This window comes from Ovis canadensis, chromosome 4 (genome assembly GCF_042477335.2).
Source record: "Ovis canadensis isolate MfBH-ARS-UI-01 breed Bighorn chromosome 4, ARS-UI_OviCan_v2, whole genome shotgun sequence".
NCBI lineage: Eukaryota > Metazoa > Chordata > Mammalia > Artiodactyla > Bovidae > Ovis > Ovis canadensis.
Window position 1 is genome coordinate 38,798,813 of NC_091248.1, and position 10,468 is coordinate 38,809,280.

Consider the following 10,468-nt stretch of genomic DNA (forward strand, 5'->3'; position numbering starts at 1 on the left):
AGTATGGATGCAATATATTTTACACTGTCATGTTTCAAGGTCTCCCCAAAATGTTATGTAATTTGGCTTATTAGTTGCACTGGTCTATTTCACTTGTCCTCACAGCAAGCAAGGTATTAAAATAGGAAATTATTTGAGCCAAGTAATTTCACTGGAAGTAATTCAGTTCAATAGTAGTTTTTGAGTCTCTCCAGGACAAGTCAAAATACACCTTAACTTACAAATATCCAAAGTCCTGACCTTTTGATTTTTCATAACTTTTCTTTATTGACATGAGTTATTCTTCCCGCCCTTTTCCAGTTAGTAATTTGGATTCTTTCCTGAGGAGGATTTTTCCATGCACACCACATAAAGCTATCCATCAGCTTCTTCCCATGGTTAGGTTTTTATTCATCTTACTAACACCAGTTTTTGTTGGAAACAAATCAGAAAGTTAGGAAAACTACAAATGGAAAAGATATGACATGTCAACCAGTATAACTTCCTACAAACGAGATTACTACTTATAATTTATTTTGTTTGTTTTATTATACCTGACACCATCACAAGAGCACCATTATCCTTTAATCATAAAGTGAGAACATTTTTCTTGTTTAATGCTTAGTGTAATACTCAGTTTTATGTTTTCTCCCTTCCCAGAGTTGAAGGAAAAAATGAAGAGAAATATTTTGGCCGCATGATTCTCCTCCCATCCCTGCCCATGCCAAGTCTTTTCCTTTGAGCCCTGAACTGTTAACTCTCAGTGTACTCAGAGCCATTGCTAAGCTAAAGGGGATTCTCTTCACCAGGGAAGAAAGCTATTTATCATTTACTGGAGAAGGGATAAAGAAAAAGTATCCAAATCTCTTCTCTGGTTAAAAATGGCTAGCACCATGATCCTCTTAATTGCTATCTCCCTCTTCCAAAGTGCCTTATCTATGACTCTCAACACTCTTAACCAATTATTCAGGCAACATTCAAGTAGTTCATACCATATGGCAAGCATTTTCCTAAGCATAGGGTTTAAAAAATTGAAATTCTGTAATTCTAACCCTTCCAGTGATGGGAAAAGAGATGGCACACCACAATTACACACTATATGTAAAGTGATTTAATGGAGGAATGCGCAAGAAGTGGTGAAGACATAAAAAGACATTGCCTCTGGGGTTACAGAAAGAGCTTCAGAGGAGGAATGATCGGTTTTGACTTGAAGAATGACTAGAAGGAATTCATTAGACAAGCTGGCCAAACAAAGGGAACAGAGCATGTAAAAATTTAAAGCTGTGAGTGAACGCAGCACACTTGGCACACAGTTCTGAGTCATAGGATGCCTGGAAGCAAATAGTGAATTTGGAACCAAACGTCATGATATCTTTGATTTTTGTTCAGAAAAAATTTGATCCAAGAGTTTGGACGGTTTAAATAATAAGGGGTATGTCAATCAAGTTTGCATTTCTAAAACTTTATCCATCTTATTGGTATAGATCTTCTGCAAAGATCTATTTAAAATGTTTAGATGGTGGTAACCATATTCTCTGGTGAAAAGAAAGGCAGGAAAAGCACCATGGAATGGCCATGTAAGGAATTCTGAAAATCCTTGCTTCCATAAAATAATGAAAATTACCTTTTCAAAACTCTAAAAATTGACCAGAAATCTTACAACAATACTAGGAGCATTTATTTATGAGAAATGGATAATGTGGGAGTGATGTCAGCAAGAAGCTGTATAAAACATTCCTCATTGTAACCCCCCTGAAAAACAATTTGGCATCCATCCACAGACAGAAGTACCCCTGAGGGACCTGGGGATCCAGCACCATACACCAAGGCATCTGAGAGGACCCACCCCAGCAGTGGGTCTTAGGCATACAGGCTTCGTCTTGGTGCTGGCCCCTGTAGTGGTATGTGAACTGGCTCCAGGTACTCTGTACCCTTCTCTGTGTTCTCTCCTAGGGAACAGTATTTTAGACAGTTATTCATGGATAGGTGAGCTTTTATGGAAGTCCAGGAGAACTTCTGGCACTTAATTGGAACAACAACAACAACAACAAAACCAAGTTTGAAACCATTCAAGAGGGTGAGAGGAATCATTTGATTTTATCTATATCACCCCATTCCAAGGTGACCTAGTCCAGTGCCAAGAGAGAACCTGGCCAGAGATTTTTCCCAAGGAGGAAAGGAAGAACAGTTGAGTGAGCGCCCAGTTTTCCCAGCAGAGTGAGTGGAATGCTGCCACAGAGAGCCATTTCTCTCTCCATCCAAAGCACCGAGTGTGAGCTACAGCAGTTGCAGACAAAAAGAGGCTGGGAGAATGACAGGTAGGACTCTCAGAGAGCATGAAAGGAACATGGGTCCCACCACGAACTTTGTGAGGAAGCTACCCGTGAGCCACCGGGGATGCCTCATCTGTAGACATCCTCATGGCTGATGGCACCCGTGGCTCTGTGTACCTCACCCACACGTGTGTGGGCTACTCCTTGTGCATACTCCAAATGGTGGCATAAGTGAGCTTTGGTAGAGAACTAGTGAGCAGAAAACTGACCTCAGTCCTCAGGTCAGGGAGGGACTGCAATAAGATCAACAGCTGACTTTTCATCAGAAACAGTGGAAACCAGAAAGCAATGAGATGATATTTTCAAATATCTGATGAAGTATTTTACAAAAACACCCTTGAAAAATCAAGGAAAAATTAATTCATTTTCAGACACTAAAACTGAAAGACTATCATTAAGCAGACCTGCTTTACAAGAAATAGTAAAGGAAGTTCTTCAGGCTAAAATGAAACTAGATAATAACTGGCTTCAACGTGAAGGAGTAAAAACCCTGATAAAGGTCATTACATAAATTAATACAGATTACAGTATATTTATCTTTTTCATAAATCTTTTGTCTGATAAAAAAGACATATGTATAAATCAGTAATTAAAATTATGTTTATAGCTTATAGAGATTATAATGTACAAAGATGTGATTTGTAGGATGATAGTATCACAAAGGAGTGGAACGGGGGTGGAACTATATTGGAGCAAAACCTTTATATAATATTAAAATAAAGTAGATACTTATTTGAGCTAGCTTGTTTTAGTTAAGATGTTAATTGTAATTCTAGGGCAGTCAGTCAGAGAATACATCAAAAAGCCAATAAAGTGGCTCAGTTGTATCCAACTCTTTGTGACCCTGTGGACTAGAGAGTCCATGGAACTCTCCAGGCCAGAATACTGGATTGGGTAGCCTTTCTCTTCTCCAGGGGATCTTCAGTTCAGTTCAGTCACTCAATCGTGTCCGACTCTTTGCAACCCCATGAATCGCAGCATGCCAAGCCTCCCTGTCCATCACCATCTCCCAGAGTTCACTCAGACTCATGTCCATCAAGTCCGTGATGCCATCCAGCCATCTCATCCTCGGTTGTCCCCTTCTCCTCCTGCCCTCAATCCCTCCCAGCATCAGAGTCCTTTCCAATGAGTCAACTCTTCGCATGAGGTGGTCAAAGTACTGGAGTTTCAACTTTAGCATCATTCCTTCCAAAGAAATCCAAGGGCTGATCTCCTTCAGAATGGACTGGTTGGATCTCCTTGCAGTCCAAGGGACTCTCAAGAGTCTTCTCCAACACCACAGTTCAAAAGCATCAATTCTTCGACGCTCAGCCTTCTTCACAGTCCAACTCTCACATCCATACATGACCACAGGAAAACCATAGCCTTGACTAGATGGACCTTTGTTGGCAAAGTGACGTCTCTGCTTTTGAATATACTATCTAGATTGGTCATAATTTTTTTCCCAAGGAGTAAGTGTCTTTTAATTTCATGGCTACAGTCACCATCTGCAGTGATTTGGGAGCCCAAAAAAATAAAGTCTGACACTGTTTCTACTGTTTCTCCATCTATTTCCCATGAAGTGATGAGACCGGATGCCATGATCTTCATTTTCTGAATGTTGAGCTTTAAGCCAACTTTTTCACTGTCCTCTTTCACTTTCATCAAGAGGCTTTTTAGTTCCTCTTCACTTTCTGCCATAAGGGTGGTGTCATCTCCATATCTGAGGTTATTGATATTTCTCCCGGCAATCTTGATTCTAGCTTGTGTTTCTTCCAGCCCAGCATTTCTCATGATGTACTCTGCATAGAAGTTAAATAAGCAGGGTGACAATATACAGCCTTGACGTACTCCTTTTCCTATTTGGAACCAGTCTGTTGTTCCATGTCCAGTTCTAAGTGTTGCTTCCTGACCTGCATACAGATTTCTCAAGAGGCAGGTTAGGTGGTCTGGTATTCCCATCTCTTTCAGAATTTTCCACAGTTGGTTGTGATCCACACAGTCAAAGGCTTTGGCATAGTCAATAAAGCAGAAATAGATGTTTTTCTGGAACTGTCTTGCTTTTTCCATGATCCAGCGGATGTTGGCAATTTGATCTCTGGTTCCTCTGCCTTTTCTAAAACCAGCTTGGACACCTGAAAGTTCACGGTTCACATATTGCTGAAGCCTGCCTTGGAGAATTTTGAGCATTACTTTACTAGCATGTGAGATGAGTGCAATTGTGCGGTAGTTGGAGCATTATTTGGCATTGCCTTTCTTTGGGATTGGAATGAAAACTGACCTTTTCCAGTCCTGTGGCCACTGCTGAGCTTTCCAAATTTGCTGGCATATTGAGTGCAGCACTTTCACAGCATCATCTTTCAGGATTTGAAACAGCTCAACTGGAATTCCATCATCTCCACTAGCTTTGTTCATAGTGATGCTTCCTAAGGCCCACTTGACTTCACATTCCAAGATGTCTGGCTCTAGATTAAGTGATCACATCATCATGATTATCTTGGTTGTGAAGATCTTTTTTGTACAGTTCTTTTGTGTATTCTTGCCACATCTTCTTAATATCTTCTGCTTCTGTTAGGTCCAGACCATTTCTGTCCTTTACCCAACCCATCTTTGCATGAAATGTTCCCTTGGTATCTCTAATTTTCTTGAAGAGATCTCTAGTCTTTCCCAATCTGTTGTTTTCCTCTATTTCTTTGCATTGATCGCTGAAGAAGGCGTTCTTATCTCTTCTTGCTATTCTTTGGAACTCTGCATTCAGATGCTTATATCTTTCTTTTCCTCCTTTGCTTTTCACCTCTCCTCTTTTCACAGCTATTTGTAAGGCCTCCCCAGACAGCTATTTGCTTTTTTGCATTTCTTTTCCATGGGGATGGTCTTGATCCCTGTCTCCTGTATAATGTCACGAACCTCATTCCATAGTTCATCAGGCACTCTATCTATCAGATCTAGACCCTTAAATCTATTTCTCACTTCCACTGTATAATCATAAGGGATTTTATTTAGGTGATACCTGAATGGTCTAATGGTTTTCCCTACTTTCTTCAATTTCAGTCTGAATTTGGCAATAAGGAGTTCATGATCTGAGCCACAGTCAGCTCCTGGTCTTGTTTTTGTTGACTGTATAGAGCTTCTCCATCTTTGGCTGCAAAGAATATAATCAATCTGATTTCGTTGTTGACCATTTGGTGATGTCCATGTGTAGAGTCTTCTCTTGTGTTGTTGGAAGAGGGTGTTTGCTATGACCAGTGCATTTTCTTGGCAAAACTCTATTAGTCTTTACCTTGCTTCATTCCGCATTCCAAGGCCAAATTTGCCTGTTACTCCAGGTGTTTCTTGACTTCTTACTTTTGCATTCCAGTCCCCTATAATGAAAAGGACATCTTTTTTTGGTGTTACTTCTAAAAGATCTTGTAGGTCTTCATAAAACTGTTCAACTTCAGTTTCTCCAGCATTACTGGTTGGGGCATAGACTTGGATAACTGTGATATTGAATGGTTTGCCTTGGAGACGAACAGAGATCATTCTGTCATTTTTGAGACTGCATCCAAGTACTGCATTAAGAGGAACTCCCCAGGTCATTAAGTGCCCAATATGCTACTGGAGATCAGTGGAGAAATAACTCCAGAAAGAATGAAGGGATGGAGCCAAAGCAAAAACAATACCCAGTTGTGGATGTGACTGGTGATAGAAGCAAGATCCGATGCTGTAAAGAGCAATATTGCATAGGAACCTGGAATGTCAAGTCCATGAATCAAGGCAAATTGGAAGTGGTCAAACAAGAGATGGCAAGGTTGAACGTCGACATTCTAGGAATCAGCGAACTAAAATGGACTGGAATGGGTGAAGTTAACTCAGATGACCATTACATCTACTACTGAGGGCAGGAATCCCTCAGAAGAAATGGAGTAGCCATCATGGTCAACAAAAGAGTCCGAAATGCAGGGGATCTTACCGACCCATAAATTAAACCGGGGTCTCCTGTACTGCAGGTGGATTCTTTACCAACTGAGCTATCAAGGATGCCCTAAAATGGTATGTTACAATAGAAAATCTCTAACACAGAGGAAGCATGGAGAGAGAGAGGAATGACAGCAAGAACCAAATAAACAACATAAGATGTGTGGAAAACAAGTAGAAAACAGGCAACTGCGAATACTCCTTTGTTCATGATTACATTAACTGTAGATAGGCTAAGCTTTAAATCAAAGAACAGATATTTGCAGAACGGATTAAAAAAAAATCCAGCTGTATACAGTCAATAAGATACAGAGACATTAACTCAGAGGCAAAATACATTGAAAGTACATGATGAAAAAAATAAGTACCATTCAAACAGAAACCACAAGAGAGCTTGAATGGTTATACTAAAATCAGACAAAATACACTTGGAGACAAAATTTGTTACTAAAGACAAGGGGAAATATTTTTTTGTTGACAAAAGAGTCTATTCAATCAAGATGATAAAACAGTTACGAATTTATATATCCACTTAAGAAAGAAGAACCTCCTCCAAAAATGAAATACACACAGAATTAAAGGGAGAGACATACATTTCAATGATATATTTGGAGACTTCCATACCCCCCTTTCAATAGTGATTATAGTAACTAGGCAGCCCATCAAAAAGGAAAAATAGTATAACCCAGTTAGCATTACACACATCTGTTGGTCGCAGTCCAACATAACAGAAGACATGTTGTTCTCTAGTGCACGTGGGACATTCTCCAGGACAGATAATATGTTAAGCCCCTAAAAAAATTTCCAAAAACTTAAAAGGATTGAAACAAAATATGTTTTCTAACCACAAATGACAGGTCATTAATAGAAGAATGATGAGTTCAAATCTGATACGATCAAAATATGAAGTCATTTTTTAAGCAGAAAGAAAAATTATGAACATTTGCTTTTAAGGGAAATTAATTTACAAGTTTAATATTCAGTAGAAAAAACTGTATAATCATATTCATAATGATAATCGGTAATTTACATAATCATATTAGATTGACCAAATTCAAGAATTATTCTAAGCGCCTCATATTCATGAATATATTTTATCTTTTGTAAAACCTATGATAGAAGAGATAACATTATTATATTTCCATTTGAAAGCTAAGGAAATTAGGATAATGAGTAATTAAAATTTGTACAACATCACACATACCATAATTTATCAACTTATCAATAAGCATCGGGGTTGCTTCCATTTAAGAGCTATTAAGAATAGAGTTGTTATTAACATATAGATATACTTGTTTTTGGAACTCTGTGCTCATAATTCAGTTCTTCTGAAACTCATACATTAAAATGGGATTAAGCGTGAAAAAGATTTATTGGCATAAGTGATTATAAAGGATAAAGGGGAGAATCAGAGAAGATGGAATAGATTTCAGACCACAATTCAGATCTGACAGGAGAGGAAGGAAGGATGATTGCTAAGGGACTGTGTCAAGCTGCATGCTGTTCTAATAAAGCTTTGGCTGGGTTAATGTAGGCCAAATTTGTTAATGTCGTAAATCATATTAGTGAACTTGCTTTGTAGTCTTTATTTGCTGATATTTTCTTATCATGAAAGGCATTAAATTTTATCAGTTGAATTTTTGTGTCAAATAAAATAATCATATAGTCGTTTCTCTTTATTTTAGCTTCCCTGGTTGCTCAGCTGGTAAAGAATCTGCTTGCAGTGCAGGAGACCCTGGTTTGATTCCTGGGTTGGGAAGATCCCCTGGAGAAGAGATATGCTACCCACTCTGGTATTCTTGGGCTTCCCTTGTGGTTCAGCTGGTAAAAGAATCCACCTGCAATGTGGGAGACCTGGGTTTAATCCCTGGGTTGGGAAGATCCTCTGGAGAAGGGAAAGGTTACCCACTCCAGGATACAGTCCAAGGAGTCACAAAGAATCAGACATGACTGAGTGACTTTCTCTTTCACTATTAACATAGTGAATTGCACTGATTTTCAAATGTTAAACCAGCCTCGTTTTCCTAAGATCATGATCCATTTTCTGATTTTCTTGGAATATGAAAATCATTTTAAAATCTTAATCACATTGAAGTTTTAGAACAAATGAGACCCATTTGTATACCATCCATTTTCCTTTTCTATGACTATATGGTATACAGAGATAAAGTGATGAGTTCACATCAAAACCTCTTATTCATATGTAACAGAACAGTTTAATTAGCTTTCTCAATTGTGATATTTATAAATCCTTTCACATGCAGTGAACAATGTACACATTGTCATTTATTTGTTTATTTACTTAAACATTTTCCCTGGATGTGAACAGTTTTTCATCCCTCTTGCGGTCACATCATGCTTGTGGCTACCTCATCACCCCATTGAGCTGTGACTCCCAAGTCATCGTCTACCCTCTTCCACACCAATGCTCTGTTTAGCTTTCTTGGGCTTCAATACCTTATGCTAGACACCCCCTCTGTATGGACATACTTCTCACCTTGCTCAGGCTCTGACTCAGGGCCACCTACCTTCTTGCGTAGAAACCCTTGTTAGCCCACTTGGGCTCCAGCAACTTTTGCTGGGCTGTGCTTCTACAGGCATGTCCTCCTCACCTTGCTTGGATTCTAACTGCCCACTCTCTTGGACATACTCCTTGTCCTTCTTGGGCTCTGCTGTCTCACACTAGGCTGTCCCTCTTCAAGAACACACTACTCACTCTGCTCTTTCTCTCCCTGCATTGGAACTTCTTTCTGTCCACGTATACTCCTGGTGTCTCTTCCCCTTCTAATAAGACAGCAAGTTATTTAGGTGAGGGCTTCATTCCTATGACCTCATTTAGCTTTAATTACTTCATTAAAAGCCTTACCTTCAAATTGAGACCTGCTGATGACTGGGGCTTCAACATATGGATTGGGGTGGAGGACACAACTTAGTCCATAGCTTTCTATACTCTTGCCCCCTCCAAGTTCATAATCTTCTTGTATGCAGAATATATTCACCTCATCCTAGCAGCCTCCAAAGCATCAACTCCAAGTCCTAAGTTTTATCTAAATATCATCACCAAGTGTAAGTGAGGCTCAAGGTGTGCCTCATCCTGAGGCAAAATTCCTCTCCAGGTATGAAGCTATAAAATTACAAAAGTTACGTGCTCTTAGAATTACAGTGATAGGTCAGGCATAGCATAAGTATTCCTACTCCAATGGGAAACTGGGAGAAACTATAAAGAAGAAAGGGATAAGAGGTCCCTTGCAAGTCTAAAAGTCCTGCTAGGCAAATTCCATTAGATCTTAGGATTTCAGAATAATCCTCTTTGACTAGATGCTCTGCCCTTTGGCTCCACCACAGGGGTGACCTCTCCTCCCAGGCCTGCTGGAATAGGGCCTCGCTATCAGGGCACGCAAAGCAGCAGTCCCATCCCCTTGGCTCTGACTGGTAGCCCTGCCCTCTCAGGCATGGCCTATGGCCTTGCCCTTGCGGCCCCAGGCAGGAACAGCCTGGCCTACTGAAACCAAAAACACAGCCTCAACTTCAGTAACCTAGAGGAGACAGCCTTGCCCACTCCAGGCCTTTGCACTCTGGGTTTGTTGTGGCACTGAACTAATTATAAATCAGTCCTTAGCAGGTATATAGCTAGGAGAGGAATTATTGGATCATATGGTAACACTGTGTTTAACTTTTTGGGAAATTGCTAGACCTTTTTTCCAAAGTGGTAGAACTATTGTATATCCTCAGCACTGAATGAGGATTCTAATTTCTCCCCATCTTCTGCAATCCTTGTTACTGTCTGAAGCTTGTCATTTTAAAGGAGCTCTTGAGCACACTCACTGCCATCATAGTTTTAACCGCAAGCCTCCCTAACATTCTTTGCTCTGCCCTTTGCTGACTTGTTTTCCTTTCTCTATCGTTCTTTCTCATCAAGCTTATGCCAGCAGACTCCCAGAAAGCAAAACATGAAAGGGACCTTATGAAGCTATTTAAGGTTTTTATTTATTTATTTATTTAAACTTTGTTTTTGGTAGTATGACATTTGCCATCACTTAGTTACTGTGGTTTTGCAAGGCAAGCTCTCTGAAGCTGGTTAGTTTTGCTGACTCTCTGTACAGTTTCCATCCAGACAGTTTCTGATTGCCTAGAATTTAGGTAAGTGAGCCTCAGGCAAGGACTGTCTAATGTCAGACCATGTAGGTACACATTAGAGAAAAGTACATTTTAAAAAATCA

General features: G+C 39.7%; 1 long non-coding RNA gene across 1 annotated transcript in view; it reads left to right on the top strand.

The window, feature by feature from the left end:
• The window catches only part of LOC138438773 (uncharacterized), a 32,179-nt gene extending 23,663 nt beyond the window's left edge, over positions 1-8,516 (top strand). The window contains exon 3 of the long non-coding RNA XR_011256464.1: positions 7,934-8,516. This is a non-coding gene — a long non-coding RNA (uncharacterized lncRNA). The remainder of the gene's footprint in view (positions 1-7,933) is intronic.
• Positions 8,517-10,468: the final 1,952 nt, after the last annotated feature.